The sequence below is a fragment of the Manis pentadactyla genome, chromosome 8 (genome assembly GCF_030020395.1).
Source record: "Manis pentadactyla isolate mManPen7 chromosome 8, mManPen7.hap1, whole genome shotgun sequence".
Lineage (NCBI taxonomy): Eukaryota > Metazoa > Chordata > Mammalia > Pholidota > Manidae > Manis > Manis pentadactyla.
The window spans coordinates 15,593,278-15,611,489 of record NC_080026.1 but is presented as its reverse complement, the minus strand read 5'-3'; positions in this window follow the sequence as shown (position 1 = coordinate 15,611,489).

Genomic DNA, 18,212 nt, shown 5'->3' with positions numbered 1-18,212 from the left:
GTGCCATCCGTATCCCTGCCTTAGGACGCAGGCGCTCATTTCCTCAGCTGCCAGCAGCGCCGCTGGCGGCTGAAACTCACAGCTAGTCTTGGTCCAGGAACTGCCCTCAGCCCAAGGGACCTGTGTTACCAAAGGCTGTGGCCCCTTTCAAGGGGCAACTGGTACCCAGTGACTGGTTCCTGTGAAGGTACGAAGGCCAGTCGCCTAGTGGGACCCCTCTGCAGGCCCGCCCGGCCCCAGAGCTCCCCGCGGGTTCAGCTGGGGTCTGTGTCGCAACCACATCGCTGTTCACCTCCTTACTCCGCGCAGTCCTGCCGCCCTGGCTTCCCCGCAGGTGGTCCTCGAAGCACTTCCCGTTAAAATGCCTGTATGCAACTCTCAGTCTTGTGGTCTGTTTTGCAGCAAACTCACTGAAGACAAATGAGAAATAAAATAAGACTTTAAAGAATAGTGAATTTATTAGGTTGCCTAGAGTGGAAGTTTAGGTAGCGGTGGTTGTTTGGGGCAAAAATCTTGAAAAGGTTTCCAGGGAGGCCCTTGATTGCCAGCTTATAGTGTTAGGAGTTTATCTCGCAGACCGAGACCAGTAAGCGTGTGGCCAAAAATGCAAACAGCAGCTTCTGCATCCTCCACCTGGAGTTGACATCGTCACAGTGGACATCAGTGACGCCCTCTTCTCCACGGAATCCCAGCCCGACTGTAGAATCCTCCTCTGGGCCGAGAATCAGTCTGAGTCATGTTTCATGAAGCCTACATACATCCTTACCAGCCATACATTTTCCAGAGCAACTTAACATCATTCTAATTTCTAATAAGGGCTTCTTACTCATTGAGACTCGAGGCATGTTTGTTAATCAAGAGTAAATATCCAATACTCATTTGATATACAAACATTACTGCTGCCCTGAGGTGGAAATTAGAAGCACGGAGAATAAAAGACTGCATCCAGCTACTGAATGTATGTCTACCGTTAGGGACAGAAGTTTCTTGCTGAGGACCACCTCTTTGAGACTGTATTGACATGGGCTTACCTTTCCCTTAGGCTAACATTTCTTTTTTAACTAATTTCATCAGCTAACTAAATATACATATAGGATGAATCAATAATAGAATTTTTAAAATGTACCACATGATGATATATTGTTAGACATAAAATAGCACGTTTTCAATTTTGATCCTTCTCCAACAAGGCTACCACATTTAATTTTGACATTTTAGCATCGTGAATGTCTGTGCAGTCTTACTAAACACACGCTCAGCGCGGTCAGTGAGGGTCTGTATGCCTTGACTCACAGTATCAGGTGTTACTTGAATGGGCTGACCACACGCTGTCTGTCCAGAATACACTTCAATATTATTAGAAGCTCCTCTCTGGCTCTCAAAAGAGATAGAGTTAGTCAATTTTAAAATAACTCTGTATTAATGTTTCTGATGTAGGTTGGATTTGAACCAAAGAAACGAAGCAAAACTATTTACTGTTGCATTAAAATTTCCATGGCCTAAAAGAGATTTTGTGTTTGGTGCGTTTTCATCTTTCTCTGTCATGGAATTGTCACTGGAGGAGAATGTGGTGAAAGGGTCAGCAGGTTCCATTTACTCAGAGGGTCCCTCATGATTTTATCTCTGTTGCTTTGTATTGTACATGTGGCCCAAAGTGCAGAAGGAATACTGAGCAGACCATCAAAAAAGAATCACAGGTAAAGTAAAGAAGTGTGGAAAGAACATTCTTCCTTACCCAGAGAAGGCCCAAGAGGCGTGGACATGGGTTGATGGTGTGCTTGTATGCACGGGAGACAGACAGTGACAGAGGCTGTTAAGTGTGTCTCTGAGATGTTTCCACCCACGCCCATCACATCATTTGACAAAAGGAGACAACAGACCCAGTGAAACAGTGAACAACTTTTTATCTCTGGGGCAGAATTTCATATAAAACTTAATTTTTACCTTACATTGTTGGACCCTATGATTTCCTGTAACATCAAAGACTCATTTTTTCCAAATATAGGTACTGTCATTACTTTATTTTAATCACAACGGAGAAACTAAAAGTGAGCCTGTAGCCAGGTGAAAGAGATATTGTTAGAGTTTGTAAAGTAAAAGTCCTCACTTGCGTTTTTTATATGAGCCATTTCGATAAATATGATAATTCAGTTTAAAGCCTTAACAGAGGAGAACAAATAAAAAACGATGAAGGGAGCATTTCTTCTGCAGATTTAATCATAGCAACAAAATGGCCTGTAAATAAACACCTAGCATTTTGGAGCCCTTTCCTGTAGAGTCAAAGGCCCCATACACCTGGTGGCCTTCCCGGCATCTTTGTGAGATAGACTCAGACTGTACGCGCTGTCAGTGATACTGATGGAGAGAGTCAAGGAAAGACGCAGGTACATCAGACTTACTTTGCTCAAGGAGGCAGAGATTTTAAGACATTTTAGAAAAATCCAGACACACTTCTTAAAGAAAAGCAATTTGGTGCTCAAAAACACAAATACCTAGTATCTGAAAAATGCACAAAAACAGAAAGCTACAATATCCAAGAAATCCCAATAGCAGAAGCAATATTGTCCAGCAAGAGACACTAAACTCAAAGACAAACATGTGCACTGTGTGTATCTCTGTATCCAATGGCACAAATAATATAATTAGCACCATACACACACGCACGTAAGGATACCTCCCCCATAAACACAGTAGCCCTCATTCAAAACCAAAAACTATCGAGTTACAGTATTGAAGTTGGTTTCAGGAGTGCTCATCGCAACTCAGTGGGTGTTATTTGAGACTGCCACCTGCTCTCTTTTAAAATCAACTACAGTATTAGAGTAGTGCCCTGAAGTTGATGATTCCATACTCAAAACACCTCTTCTTGTACAGAATATTCATAAGTGGAGAGAATCACCTTTTTCTAAGGTCTAAAACCTGTCTGTGGTTAAGTCAGAGGCTCCATCCTAGTTTACTTTTTATTTATTTATTTTTATTAAGGTATCATTGATATACCTGAGGTCCTCTTTCTTTTTCATGAGGTCTGCTCTGTTCTCCAGGTGTATGCAGCCTGGCACAGCCTTCTTTCCTGTTTCTTTTTTAGGATTAGTTGTATTAACTATATTTTCATTTTACATGTGGTTTTGGGAGGAGTTCTCTGTCTCACCTCTTACGCTGCCATCTTTAATTTGAGCGTCCTCCCTATTTTACTTTTTAATAAAAACCGAACACTTATTTATCAAGATTTTCTGCCTGGATGTGCTGTGACTCTCCTGCAGAAGTGAAGTCAGCTTAGGTGGCTAGTCTAGGCTTATTCCCTGAGAAAATGGAGATACTATACTGTTGCTTTTTATCTGTAGCTAAAGGTCAGTATGTTTTTAAAATAATACTTTATGGGCATATATGATAATAGCAAAGGTATTTATGTAATTATACATGTTAAGGAGCAAATGGGGCAATTGTAAAAAAAAAAAATGAACACAGGAGTTGGTTTTTCCCTAAATGTGCAAAATGACCAGGGCCATTTAGAACCCTGCATAGTCTTCCTCAGCGCACATTTATTCAGCTCACTAGTATTTATACTTTTCTTTTCTCATTCCCTATTTCCATCTACCCATTTGTCACTCTCTTTTATTTTTTCCAGAACAGTGGTATGACAGGAACTTGCCTTTAGTCTTTGAAAACACTACTAGCAATAAAAAGATGTGGATAAACTTTCCCACTATACGTAATTCTTCCAGGGGTAGACATTTTAAGACTTCACAGAAATTGAGTCCCATTTTTTTCTGTTTTAAAAAACTTAGTCCAAACCTACCTAGTCTAAAACATTCACCATCCCTGCTACCTAATGCATTGATTCATGGCCTATCTATATTCTCCTCTATAACCTCTTCCTTCATGTCTTCATTTTAATAATATTGCTTATGCAAAAACTGCTGGATAAATTATTCAATTTTTTCTATTGTCCAGTATATCTGCAATAAAACTGATAACCTATATCTGTAAATACATTTATAGTAATTTAAGTTAGTCTCCCCTGCTTATTTGTCTGTCTGCCTGCTGCCTGTCTTTATCTAGCTCTTTACACCCCGTTCTCAAGCCTTTGGCTAGGATGGACTCGAAGTACTTTGTTTCTGTTTGTTATATAATGAAGACAAGCTGCTAAGTAGCTGCAAATGCTAATTCTATAGTTACTTTAATTTCACATGAAATTTCATTAGTGTTAAGTATGGAAAATTAATTACTCCTTAATCACAAGTCCACAGTACTTAATTACCAACTACAAATAACTATGTTAAAGGGTAAAAGTGCTCTGGATTAACCATAAATCAACAAAGCATACAAATTCTGTATTAAGGCCAAAATCCAGGTGGATATTCATGACCTCTAGTTGCTAATAAAGAAATAAGTGCAATCTCTTGTGTTAGAGCAATATTGTTCAAGTATTTATTTTTTCACTCAACAGCTTTTTTATACACTCTCTGGGCCAGACTCAGGGGATAAATTAGTGATAAAGTAATCTCTACCCTCAAGGTGTTTACATTTGACTGGGAAAGCTGGACAAGTAGAAAAGAGGGAGAATAACCCTTTGATGAGTGGTCTTCACAGATGGTTTGGAAGGGTAACAGGGAGACCAGCTAAAAGAGACTTTGGGTGGTTAGTGAAGGTTCATGGGCCCAGAGGATGTTAAGGAGAAACTCTAAAATCAAGATTTACTTGTAACTTTTCTGATTTATTTTTCCTTCACCCTTTCAGTGGGACTTACGTTTTTTAAATGGTTGAAACAGTAAAGAGCGGGAGCCATCATAGTGTCTGGCAGCTGGTGAGGGTGCATCATTAGCGTCCCTTCCTAACTATTCAGTGATGTCATGTTAGTTGATGGAAACAGGTGATGACAGTAGCATTTACACCAAGGGAATTGGCAAATGCTACAAAGCAGAGCTTAGAAAAAATTCTTCCAAAGAGCAAGTTGTTAAACATTTACCAACACACCACCAGTGAGACAATGTAGTACTCCTGGATTCTATTGGCTGATTTAAGGAAGGCTAATAAGACAGGCAGCTTTTCCAATATCAGTAAGCTATGGTCCTGATAAAACAGAGAAAGCTATAAATAAAATATGATCCCTGCTTTCTTAGAAATTATAATAAGGATGACAACACAAGTCATCAACCCCTCTACCTTAAGACCAAGTCAGTTCAAAAAGTTCAATGGAAGAGAGGAAGGCTAGAAGATCTGCTCTAAAAATACAGTTGAATCATAGGTCTATGGATTGCTAGGTTATTATGGGCTCCACAATTACTGTCATGTAAAGTCTGTGGGTCACTCAGGCAAGATTGTTATTGATGAAATTTCCTAGAGAGTTTTAATTATCTTATCACCCCTCTGTGGGGATTCTGCCCGTGGTTAGCAATAGAAACAGTAATGTAACATAGTGTTTGTGAATGTTGGCGTAGGTCTCTGAGCACCTTGGTTCCAATACTCCATTACTAGGCAATCCTGGGCAATACACATAAATGCTCTGTGCTTCAGGTTCCTTTCTTCAAATTGGAATAGTAAGTAACTCAGAGAGTTTTTTGAAGATTAAACTAATTGAAGATGTGAAAGCACTCAACACCTGCCTGGCATATCATGCATACTCACGTTTATTCTTTATCTTTATTAACACATGCTCAGAGACTGGCAGCTTCTACACATGGCGTAGACACGGGCCGGTCCTGTCATTCCAAACATTTTTAGCAACTTCCAGAAGTCATAGGTAATCTTCAAGCTTGATAAATATGAAGATTAACTATGGAATTTGGGGGCATTTACTCAGTTTCTCTACAATTAACCCTAATTATTTGTGATACTATCTTTATCTTTTCCTAGTATTATGAAAAACTACAAGAGATATGATGTCTCTTTAGATATGTCTCTTGTATGATTTACCTGATTAATGAGAAGGGAAAGTCACAGATATGAAAATGGTCTTACAGATGATGTTTTAAAGAAAGATAAGGTTGAAATGCTTTTAGAAGGATATAAGCACTTTAAAAAAAGACATAAGACTTCTCTGTTCCTTTATTGTCATGGAATTATTCACCACCTGTCAGTTCCTATGAAATCTTTGTTTAAAAGCAATAGAGAAAAGTGATCTTTCAACACCGAGTACTCACTTCACTTACAGTCCTACTTCTGGCGTTCCAGGAATCCCACTACAAGGCTCTGCTTGCTGGCCACAAATGACATAGGAGCTGGAATCATTTCTGAGATATGATGCAGGCATTTATGGTGATTAGTTAATCACTTATAAAACTCCTTGAAAATGAAAACCTGCTATACAGAGCCTAAATCCATAAGACCCGAGAACCATAAATCACTTCTGCAGAGAGCTTGATTACACACTCAGTCATGGAGTTGTGCTTGGTTAGAGCATGGGAAGTATACAAAGTGAGCAGGGTTCTTTTACTAGGTTTTAAAAATCCTGTACTGCTGCGCCAAACCCAGATGAGCCCTAGGAATATACACGGCACGGTGGGATACATACTGGTGGCAAAACAGAGAATCTGTGTTTTGATCCCAGCACTACCTCTAATTGGCCAAGATGTGCCAATCACTGGATCTCATTTTCCCTGTTTGAGGGTATTGGGTTGAACAGATGGTTTTTAAACTGCCTTCCATAGAGCGTTCAGCACCCCAACAGAGGGGTCTCGCGATGGCATGGAGAGGGTGGCAGCACCAGGTTCCCCCTCCCCGACTACCATTTCAGTCAACCAAGATGATCCACTTCATCAGCATTACAGATTAGATATTCACAAGTGTTCCATATTTGCTGTGTGCAATTTTTATGGAAAAAAGATCACTGCTTAAAAATTGTTAAAATGGTTCAGCCTTAAAGACTGGAGATGCCTGTTTACACATTCCCCATCACTGGTTCAGGAGGCAATACTTCACACAGTTCAAAGGTTGCTTACACCACGTAGATTCCTTGGAGTCACAATTACTTAGAACATAGATTAGTGCGTAAACCTCTGATGAAATACAAAGAGTAGGCAGTGAATATTCAGTAGTGTTGAGAACTTTTCAATACTCTAAATGTTAAAGTTAACAAAGGAAAAATATTATCTCTTGTTAGTTTTAAGGCATCTTTTCATTTCATTCTCTTTTTATCTATCACAGGATTTTATGCTGGAAAGTACCTTAAGGCACCTATCATTTTATGGATGAGTGAGAGAGGGTTATTCAGAGTTGCTCAAGGAGGTATCACACATCTAGGGTTCTTTCCTCTGTATCATGTGGTTTGCCAAGAATAAATATAAAGGCTACTTAGAGCTGGAGTTTCTTAATCACACTTTTTCCCCTTTTCTTTTTGTTCTTGTCTGTCTTTCTCCTTTCATCTTTCTGACCCTTCCTTCTCTCCTTTCTTCCTCCCTCCTTTCCTTCTTTCTTTTTGTTTCTATCCATCTTTCTTTCATTCTTTCACTAAACAATTTTGTATCTTCACAAGGAACTCAGCAGTCTACCAGCACTGGATAATGCAGTTATATGAAATCTGGTCCTTTTCTCATGTAATATATAGTCTACAAGAGAAGAGACAGACAAGTAAACCCCTTATATGAGTATAGAGTAGTAAATCCTATGGGAAAAAGCATTCAAGGGTGCTGTTGAAGCAAGAGGCAAGACTTTTACATCAGAGAAGCAATTGGGGACAGTCATAGGGGAACTGGCACTTGGAATGCACATTGAAGAATGAATAGGAATTGAGTAGACAAAAGATGTTTGTGGGTCTGTATGTGTGTGGGTAGGTGGGCTGTGGAAGGAGTATTCCAGGTAAAAAAGAAAAGACATTGATGACAAAACAGATGCACTGGAAGATCTACAAGTATTTCAGTAAGGCTGGATGGACGGATGTGTGTCAGAATGTGGTTTTGGGAGCTGAGAGCTGTAGCAAGCAGAAACATCATAAAGGGTCTTGTCAGACGAAGTTTACATGTATAATCTTACTCTAAAAATGTTATAATGCAACAAATACTTGCTGAGGAAGAGGACTGGCATCTTCAGGACTGCATCATACAAAGCAACTGGCAGGACAGCATGAAGAGACTGGCGAGGCCAGTCCTGAGATGGCAGAACCCTCAGGGTTGGCTTCCAGACACTGAAGAGAAAGGGATGAGGGCCAGTGTGTGCCAGGGGGACTGACATCAGGGAGTGAGTCTGTGATGAGTCAGTTAGCCATTAACCCTGACTTGCCTGAAGGGTTTAAGAAAAATACATGTTAAGAAATAGATTTTGGTTCTCCTAGGGACCAGGCCCCACTTGCCAGTAAAGATTGAAATCCTAATTCTGCAATTCCACACCTAACAAATACTCCCACAGATATTTCCATGACATTAAATTTTGCAAACGTTTCCAGGGCAGTTAAATATAGTATTGTGTTTGGTTTGATTTTTCCTTCCTTCCTTCCTCCCTCCCTCCCTCCCTCCCTTCCTTCCTTTCTTTCATATATTTGGACAGACTAATAGAGTAATTGTGATGCTCTGACCCTGGATTCCCCTCTCTGGATGCTGGCTGTGTTTCTGTCATTCTGGAGTCAATCTGATACTCTGGAAGTTCAGAAAGATATACTAGTTTGTGAAAAAACTCACTGGAAAAGGATTGAACATTAGGTCGGGAAAGAGATTCACATTGGTCAGGTCAGTCAAAACTAGTTGCCCAGGCTGCAGTGCACCGTGGCAGGGGGTGGGGAAGGGGGCCAGTACAGATGTGCGAAAGGCTCTGGATTGTGAATTACAGAAATAAAAAGTAATTATTTTACTAAAGCCAATGCTTATAAGTATCATAGACTAGAGTGGATCTGAATATTATTTTATTTTATTTATTTTACAGGAAACACTCCATTGGAATCACAGGACCAGTGTTTCTCAAGTTGTGGTGCCAGGCTCAGCCTCAGTCTCCCCTGGGAAACTTAGAAAAGCATTCTGCAAATCCCCTTCAGACTCCCTGAAACAGAAACGGTGGGGCAGGGGGGATAGTAACCCCGGGGTTTCAGTGAGCCTGCCGGGCTTGAGAACCACTGGGACTATTACCTTAGTTGTTAAGAGCATGGATTCCAGAATCAGATAGACATATCTCCAGATTCTGGTGCTAGCACTGAATAGATGCAATCTTGGGCAATTTACTTAACTTCTCTGAAATTTGGTTTCCTCATTTGTAAAATGAAGATAAACATATTTCTTACTGCCTTGGGTAGTTATGGAGACTCAATGAGATAATGCATTAATTCATTGATTCAGTACTTATTCATTGGGCCTCTGCTTCTTTCAGGCACTGGACATTTCACGGTGAGTAAACGAGACAGGGTCTTTACTTGGGAGAGGGGGAGCTTCACTGCAGGGCATTACGTGCTGTGGGAACTCCACACTGAGTCTGTCTGGCTCACAGAAAGCTCTCAATAGATGTTACTTGGGATGAGTATTAGCTAATCGTGTCTTTGAATCAGAATTCAAAAGTAATGCCATTTTCAATTTTCTCAATTCAGTTTTTGGGAGCATTTGTGAAGATCAATATAGGTCTGGCTGGAGCAGCACTTTAAAAAACAAAACTCACCCTGGCTATCAAAAGAAAACAAAAGAAACCTCAGGACTGTGATTTACAAAATGAAACTGCCACTGAATCTAAAGACATTCACCGTCATGAAAATGGAAATAAGCTGAAGGGCTCCTGTTCAGGCCCTTCCCAAATACAACATTTGAAAAGTACTTAGAACAGCAAAAAGTTTTTGTCCCATTGTCTGCTGAACACATTTAAAAAATGGGCTGCTCCGTTATTAAATGATGCTTGAAAGCGCTCTGTGTTTGATGGAGGGGAGCAATCTTCTGGGTGTCCAGGAAAAGCCGCCACAACTTTCTTAACAGCCTCTCTCATGTGGTGATGGCGGCCGAGTCATTTAAATAAAAAAAGGGCAGAGAAAACGCTGAGAGGCAGTTTGATCTAACTCAACCTTTTCAAATGACTACCGTAATTTTAAACATATGAATTTAACTGTATGTTTGCCCCTCTATAAACAGGGCGAACAAACAGTATATCATTTTTACACTTGAACTATATTATGATTTTAATGCAGGCTCAGGTGAGGTGGGGTCAGAAGACACAATTAAATGGATCTGGTACCAGCTGGAGATTAGGTTCTCTTTAACCATGCTTGGGTGATTTATCCATCAACAACTCATGTACTGCTCCATAAAAATTGATATCTATTTAAAAATAGGTATTAAAATACAGTGTACTTTTAAAATTAGAGACTAAAATATTGTGTAGTTGCCAGCAGGTAGTTTATTTAATATTCATGTGCACTATGAAACAGAAAGATTCCTGTTCCTGGAATAAATATCTATTAGAATAAATTTGCCCTCATTGCTTATATATATGGAGCTTCTGTGCTTGGCCAAGTCCTTAGAAACAAATGCAGAAACAAACTTTTAAGTCATTTTCAACTCCCCCAGCATGTTCACTGGTGATATGGCATTACCTCACTTGTTAAGAGCTCTCTGTTTTTCAAGGATTTATTTCAATTTTGTTCTTTCATGAAAGGCTGTTTTAAGAACAAAAACAGGAAATAAAGGAAACAGAGAAGGCAAATAAATGGATCTATTAAGAGGAAATAAATACATAATCTTGATGCTTGTGTATATTCTCCTGTAGACTATGAATGGTTGACTTTAGTCTTCTGGTTGAATTTAGTTCCTAACAGATATAAATTCAAATATTTGAATTTTTAGCATCTAAAGCCAACTTGGAGCTCTAAGTAAAGGGCAATCACTTGTCTACTAATATGCATATCAAAAACTTAAACAAATGAGCATTTAAAAGTACTATTTGATTAACCATTCACTGAAAGAAAAGTAATTCTGCCTGTCTAATCCAGTAATTTATATAGTTTAGTGATTTGCTTGTCAATAATGAACAAATTGCCCTAATATATTACTGCAATGCTTCATTTTCATTAAGACATCTGCCAACTTTTCAAAAAACCTTTTCCATTTGGGACTTGACTTATAATTGTAGAGTCCCTTGGGGGAGTTTCAATATTATTCTAATCAATTTTATCCACAATACACAATATAGATGATTGCATTGCAAAGTAATTTCCAAAGTTACCTTCTCTCATTAGTCATTTGCAAAGAGAGAAGACACTGCCAATGTCTTCAGAACATGTTTTAGAAAGAAACGCACTGCAGCAATGGAGCAAAGAATATTTTTCATCATTTGAATGCATCACAACATGAATATGTATATGTACAGATATGCTTATATAATTTACAACCACACTTCACAGCTTTATGGTCTATAATATTTATATGTTATTTTTATGCAATCAGATGATAATGGCTTTTACAACTACAAGATTCAAAAGTTGAAAAGTCCGCCAAGATGATTTTCCTGTGTGTGGACTCCTGTGATGATGTCATAGTCTTTCTTTTTTATAGTAAAGGGAAGTGGATCATAGGTCCAGGGAAAGCTGGAAAAATAAAGGTGGTGTTAGTCTTACTCCAGATTGAATCAAGTCTCTCCAAAAAAATCATTCAACTAGCTTCTATCCATACTAAGTGAAATATCTTGACTTCCATCTTTACTCTTTATTTAGTTTTTTAACTTCTTCTGACCCAGTTGGAGTAGAGTTACTCTGCTTTTTGAGCGACCATTCCAAGACCCCCTATCCTCCTCAATCGTCATCATTGTTATATTCCCAATGGTCATCTAATTTATTTTTAAGAGTGCAAAACCTACCCCTAACATGTCAGAGAAGTCTACTTTGAATTTAACGGGGAGTACTCAAGAGTTACGAAGAAGAGACAAAAATTTTAAATGCACAGAAAGAAAAAGAAAGCAGAAAAAGAAATAGTAACATTCTGATGAAGAGCAAGTCAGTAATAGTATCAGGAAAGTCTAGTTTTTTTGAGTTTCCTGATTGTTTTTACCAAGTTTTTCCAAATCCCATTTTTTTTAAGCACTAGCAGGTAGTAGCAAAAAAAACCCCCAATTCTCAGGAGTCTCCATCCAAGGCTCTTTTCTGCTTTTAATGTGTTTATAAATTTCTTGAACCAATCATTTGCATTTTAAAGGTATTTTTTAAACTTTTAATCTTATTTTTAGGTTGAATGAATTAAAATGAGCAACATTAGCTCTTCCCAACTAATTAGGTACTAATTCATCATTAAAATGAATGAAGTTGCCATTAACAATATTAAGCGCTTACCAAACACAAGGTGATGTCCTAGAGCATATATGAAGAAAATTTTAAGACAAAACCTAGAGACATAAAAGAAGTCTTGAAAAACTAGAAAGACATGTATGGTTTGTAGGTAAGAAGATTTTACTAGTGTTCAAGCTTTCTGTTCTATTTAAATTAATTTAAACTTCATCAAAATAATCCTGATCAAAGCATTATCAAGCCTTTTTTTTTTAACTTGCAAAAATGAGCTAATCTGGAAAAAATAATTTAGGATACATGGAATATGGGGAAAAGTATTCTAAGCTCAGAAAATGGGTGGCCCAAATTTTATGGGCAGCATTTTGGAAAAGATGTTTAGGAGATAAGTAAATACATTTGATGGAATCTAGAGTTCAAATAGGATAGGGGAGGATCAGATTATAAAGGCAGAGTGGACCAAGGCCAGGGAGTTTTTGATTCTAAACTAAGTATCGGAACTTTCTTCCAAAGGGAAATAATTTAAGGGTTTTGAGCCAGGGAATTACACATGGAAAGAGCTACCTAAGGGCAGGCTCACAGTGGTATACATGATGGATTGGAAGGGGAGGAGACTCCAGGCAGGCAGAATAGTTAAAAGACTATTGAAATAATCTATGCATGAAATGGTAAAGGCCCAGAATGAAATCATATAATTTATGAATGGGAGGACCTTCAGTAAAATGCGGATCTTCTAATGCAGCGACTTCAACCTTTTTTAAACTATGAGCCATAGATAAGCAATGTGTTTTCCACATACACACATACAGATAAAACAAAAAAAGGAGCAGAACAATATTTATCCTTAGTATTTATGATGACATGTGACATTTTTTTGGTCTCTGCTTTTTAAATTTTAGAAAATGCTGGTAGGAGCACATTATATTTATTTTAAGATTTTCTTACGGGTTGTAACTTGCTGTTTGTAAAATGTGGATCTGGTGCAGCCTTTTACTTTTCAGAAGAGAAACTAAGATGCACAGAAACCAAAAGACTTGCTTCAGGCCATCACTGCTGGTGATGAGAGGCCACATCCATGAATTTCCATTATACTACACTACAGTCAGAATGGTGGTGTGGTAGAAATAGATCAGAGAGTGACTTTAAAGGAGAAAGAAACAAGACAAAGTGACCAACTGTAAAAAAAAAATCAGTCAATTAACGTTTCACTTCTCATTAATTGCGTAAACAGATTTGCCTTAGAATTACAGGTCCCTGAAGAGGGACCTATCTTGGGGGAAATACATGAGTTCATGCTGAATTTAAGAGGGCAGACAGACAGGCAGGGAGAGCTGCAAGAATAAGTATACAGTTGGCAAATCTTGTAGGTCATCTATTTGGGAATGACTGATGGCATTCAACATAGTAGATGTGTTTTGGAAACCTCTCCTATTCATGGCCCTGTCATAGGTGCTAGGGCTTCAGAGGTGAGTAAAATCAGGTGCTGTGCATGAGAAGCTCTTATTCAAAAGCATGTAGATAATATTACACTTCCTTGATATTTAACCACTGGTGTTCCTAAAAATTCAATGAAATTCATTTTCAGAATTTTAAGATTCATTTTAAAGACCTTTGCAAATTTAATCTTCTACAGTTTGATCCAATAACTTTTCACTGGCCTTTACAGCAACTTACACGGTTCTTTTTTTTTTTCTTTTCAGTAAGAATGTGTATGTGTATGTGTGTGTGTTTAGTGTCTTTCCTTTTGATATCCACCAATATTCTTTAAGGTGGCAAGTTGCCTCTTACCAGATTACCTCTGAAAAAAAAAAAAGCTTCCGACAGGGAAACGAGCAGCTGGGTGGCAGCCTGCCGCAACTCCTCTGTTATTTTGCACTGATGTAGCATTTTAATATAAATGGCTGAAATGCAATCTGAAAATAGTTATTCATCGCAAAAGCTGGTTAGCATTTAAGCCGCTATATTTGTGGGTTGGCTTCTTTCTAGGTGCTTCCCTTCCTTTCGTGACGAGGATGGTGATTTCACACTGCCCATCTGGGGGAGGAAAGGCTACCCAAACCAAGGCTCAGATGCTGCAGTGTTGAGAAAAACCTGCAGCAGTGCCTGAAGAGAGCCCAGGATCCCTAATACCAAATCCATTTGGGCTTTTTACTTTCTAGTCTACCTAAATAACTTTGAGTTTTATCCTTAGGAGAAAGGAAACAAGAGAAAATGACTGGCTACCCTGGAGTTAGAATTTAAATCATTAGCAGTGGTTACACAGAGTTCCTGTCCTGGGCCTTATCCCAGAGTCAGATATTGTTGTTACTCTGGCCTCTTTAGGTTTGTATGGTCTTTGAACTGATAAAGTGGGTAAACTGCTTCCTAACGTATCAAAGTTCCAGACTGTTGTGGAAATTTTCCGGCTATTTGTCTGCTTTACTAAAGAGACTCTTGACCTGTGCCTTCAGCATGCTTCTCCATGGGTTGCTCTTGCTAACTGACCGTCATGGTGAACTTTCCTCCACCAATGGCTCAACTGTATCTCTCAACCTTGCTATCCACCATACCTAACCAGAATGGATACTCCAAATAACCTGATAGCAGAAGATGGAGGGTGAGACCACAAGGGAAAAAGAAAAACCAGGAGAGACATAGGGAGTGACAATGCAGTAAAGAAGGATATTTTGAAACTGCTATTTTGAGGAGGCTGCATTACACAATCTTTGTGTGTGGAAGTAATGAACAACTAATATGTTAATCTTTGATCCCATACCTGGGCATTACTTTATGTTTGATGAGGTGAGACTCAATGAAGGGTGAGATTAGAGATGGGATAAGCTCAAAGATCAAGTTCTAATGAAGTTCAAAGATATGGTGTAGAGATCTGATATCAAGAATACCTCATAGTTTAAAAGAAATAAATCTTGGAACTGAGATTTTTCACAAGGCATCGAGACTCCATACATAAAAAAGACTAAACAAAATAACTATGCCAAAATCTTTGTGTCATGTCAAGGGATACCAAAGAAACCTGCAACCTGATATGGTGCAGTGGCTCAGCCCACCCCCAGGGGATATGGGCAATGTCTGGAGGCATTTTAGGTTGTTACTGTTTTGGAGTTTCTTTGCTACTGGCATGTAGTAAGCAGAGACAGGGATGCTGTTACATCCTCCAATGTGCAGGAAAGATCCCTCCCCTTCCGCACCTCAACAGAGGTAAATAGTGGAGGAAACCCTGGTAGAGTGATATCATTAGAGTGGTAATGGTGAGAGAACTAAGAATGGCTGATGTTTGGGGGACGTATCATGTAAAAACAGAAGAGAGAGCAACATAGATAGATTTCCATCCCAAAGACTCTTTTTATACTCTGTTTAGTTTTCCATATAGAGTAAACAGTTCATCTGGCCTCAGCAAGTCTGTCATTGAATTCTTGCCTACCATCTGACCTGGTGAGCCTACTTCTAGGAATTCATCTTCTGGAAATAATCTAAAAGAAAGACATGGTCATAGGCATGTGTTTTGCAGTGTTATTTATGACCTAAATGTAACCCTACTGTAAGATAAATTGGTTTAGAGGTCATAATGTAGCATGCAAGAGAAAATGTAGATTCTGCAATCAGCAATGAAATTCAGGAGAGAGGTCAAAGCAGGTAATATAAATTCAGAGTATTAATTTTGCCCTATGAGTCAACATACCTATATCTCTAAATGAAATTTAATCTGCTCGATTTCTTACCTGTCTGGTAGACAGAAAACTCAACCTCAGTTATTATTGAAGGTTCCCAACCCTGCCTTCAATGTGGTTGTAAAAGAATTCTGAGCTTACTAGGGGCTGAAAAAATGGGAGGAACTGGCTCTTACATTGAGAGTGTGTATTTTCAGGATTGTTTTTTTTTCTTTTTCTGTAACAGCACAGAGATACTCAGAGATGCCCTCTCAGCCTTTGTCCAATCAGTCCCTGCTGGGCCTGGTAGGGGATGCGTCCTGGAATCAGACTGAGCCAAGCCTCCCCAGCCTGCTTCCAGGTGCTTCAGCTACTGTCTGCATCGATTTTGCTCCATCTGCTTTTTCCTCTCCAAAAAACTCTTCTTTGTGAGCCAGAAACACCAAATCTCCTTTATTCCCCATTTCTGTCAAGGCCAAAGAAGATACTTAGAAACATAATTAAGCACTTACCTGGATTTAGAATTTAAAAAAGAGAGAAACACAATTGTGTTTTTTATATAATGGTGTATACATAATAATGAAAGATATGGGAGAATAGTTGAAAATCATAGGCAAGAAAATTAGAGAACACACAGCAAAAAGTTGAAGATACTTGCTTCCTGTGAATGTTAATAGAAAGGGAAGCTGATGAAAAGAGAAAATTATAATCAGAGAAATGGGATAATATTCCAGGACAGGTGATTTGGTTATAATAAAATCTCCCAGAAATTTCAGAAAGCTAGAGGACTACAAAATCTGATAAATTATTTGAATTTGATCACAAAGGGATAAATAACCAAGACTATGCAGTCTTCACGAGTACAATTCCAGGAGTGGAGTAAGAGGAGAGTATTCATAGGAATAAGAGAGCATCGGTGTAGAAAAATGATGGCAGTCAAATCAGTTTGTGTCAAATCTGGCCGTGAAAAGAAGCTAAGAAACAGTAGCTGTCTATGAGGGGCAATAAGGTGTATGAAGAGAATTTGTTGAGCAACAAGATCTATATGTACATAAATGTGTAAGCAAAACAGGGAGTTTCACTGGACAAGGAGAGCTAGAACACGAGGCAGAAATAAGAAAAACAGAAGGGGTAAAACTAAAGAAAAAAGAGTGAGATTAACAGTACAAATGGAAGAGATAACCTTTGAAAGGGGGAAGGATAGGTCTTTGAGATTCAAGAGAGGAGGCATGTGAAGTTATTTTAAAGTGAAGCAGTTGGAAAAGAAGAAAGATTCCTTCTAATAATCCCCAACATTTTAATAAAGTACAAGGAGAGTCCTTGTTAGAGAAGGGCTGGCAGCTTGGGGACCCGATTCAGGCTGATGATTTGTGGAGATGTTTTTCCCAAATTAAAAGTTTAATATAGTTCATTAAAATAAAATAACAGTGAAACAAGCTTAGCTCTGTGTTAATTTTTTGTTTATATGCAAATTCTTAACTACCACCGAACCTCCTTGTAAATGCCAGGACATGTGAATATAAAATTATTTTTAAAAAAAAAATGAATTATGATCACATCCAGGAGTGCAACCCATGTATCAACGTGGACTGACACAGTTGTTTTTATTTCTAATAAAGGCCTTCATTTACTTAAAATGTCGCTCCCTGGGTATTCTATTTCACTTTTAAACATGTAAGACCATTGCTGTAAAAAAGGGAAATTACACTGAATTAAAAGCCATTGAAAGTATTAGTTGGAAACTTGATAGGGCTACATAGAATCTTAATCTTGAAAATGCAGTAAAATTTGACTCCATCATAATAACCACAAGAGGCAGATCAATATGACTGAGTTAAGGTCTGTTCTATAAATCATTACATGGTGAGTGAATTAGGAAAAAGATAAGCCGTAACCAAAATGGTGAAGAGTGAGACGGAAACACGCCTGCCTGGAACTGGCTGCCTGTAGTTTGGCTTGAGGCTGTTCTAGTGGAGGATTATATGTTGTGAACCGTGGGGTTCTGTCTACTGGCAAGATGAATCTGGGCCTAACTTTCAATGCTCGTTTTTATCTTTGCATTATTACAGGTTATAACTGCCTGATGCAAGTTAGGCATTAATTACTCTTGGGTTTTAAAGGTGAAGTTCTCATTCTTTATGTAAGATAACAACACATATGGAAAATGTAGATCACCAGCATAAGCTGAAACTGTATATGTGACTATTAATTGTGAAGTTTGTCATATGGCATTATACATTTATGGTGTAAGGGCTGTGCATATTTTAATGACTGTTTATTGCCTAAACTATTCAATACAATGAAACAAACGCTTGTTGAACGCTGATTACATACAAGGTACTGCCTAAAAACCCTAGGTAATTCAAAGGTGGTAGAGATTGGTCCCTGACCTC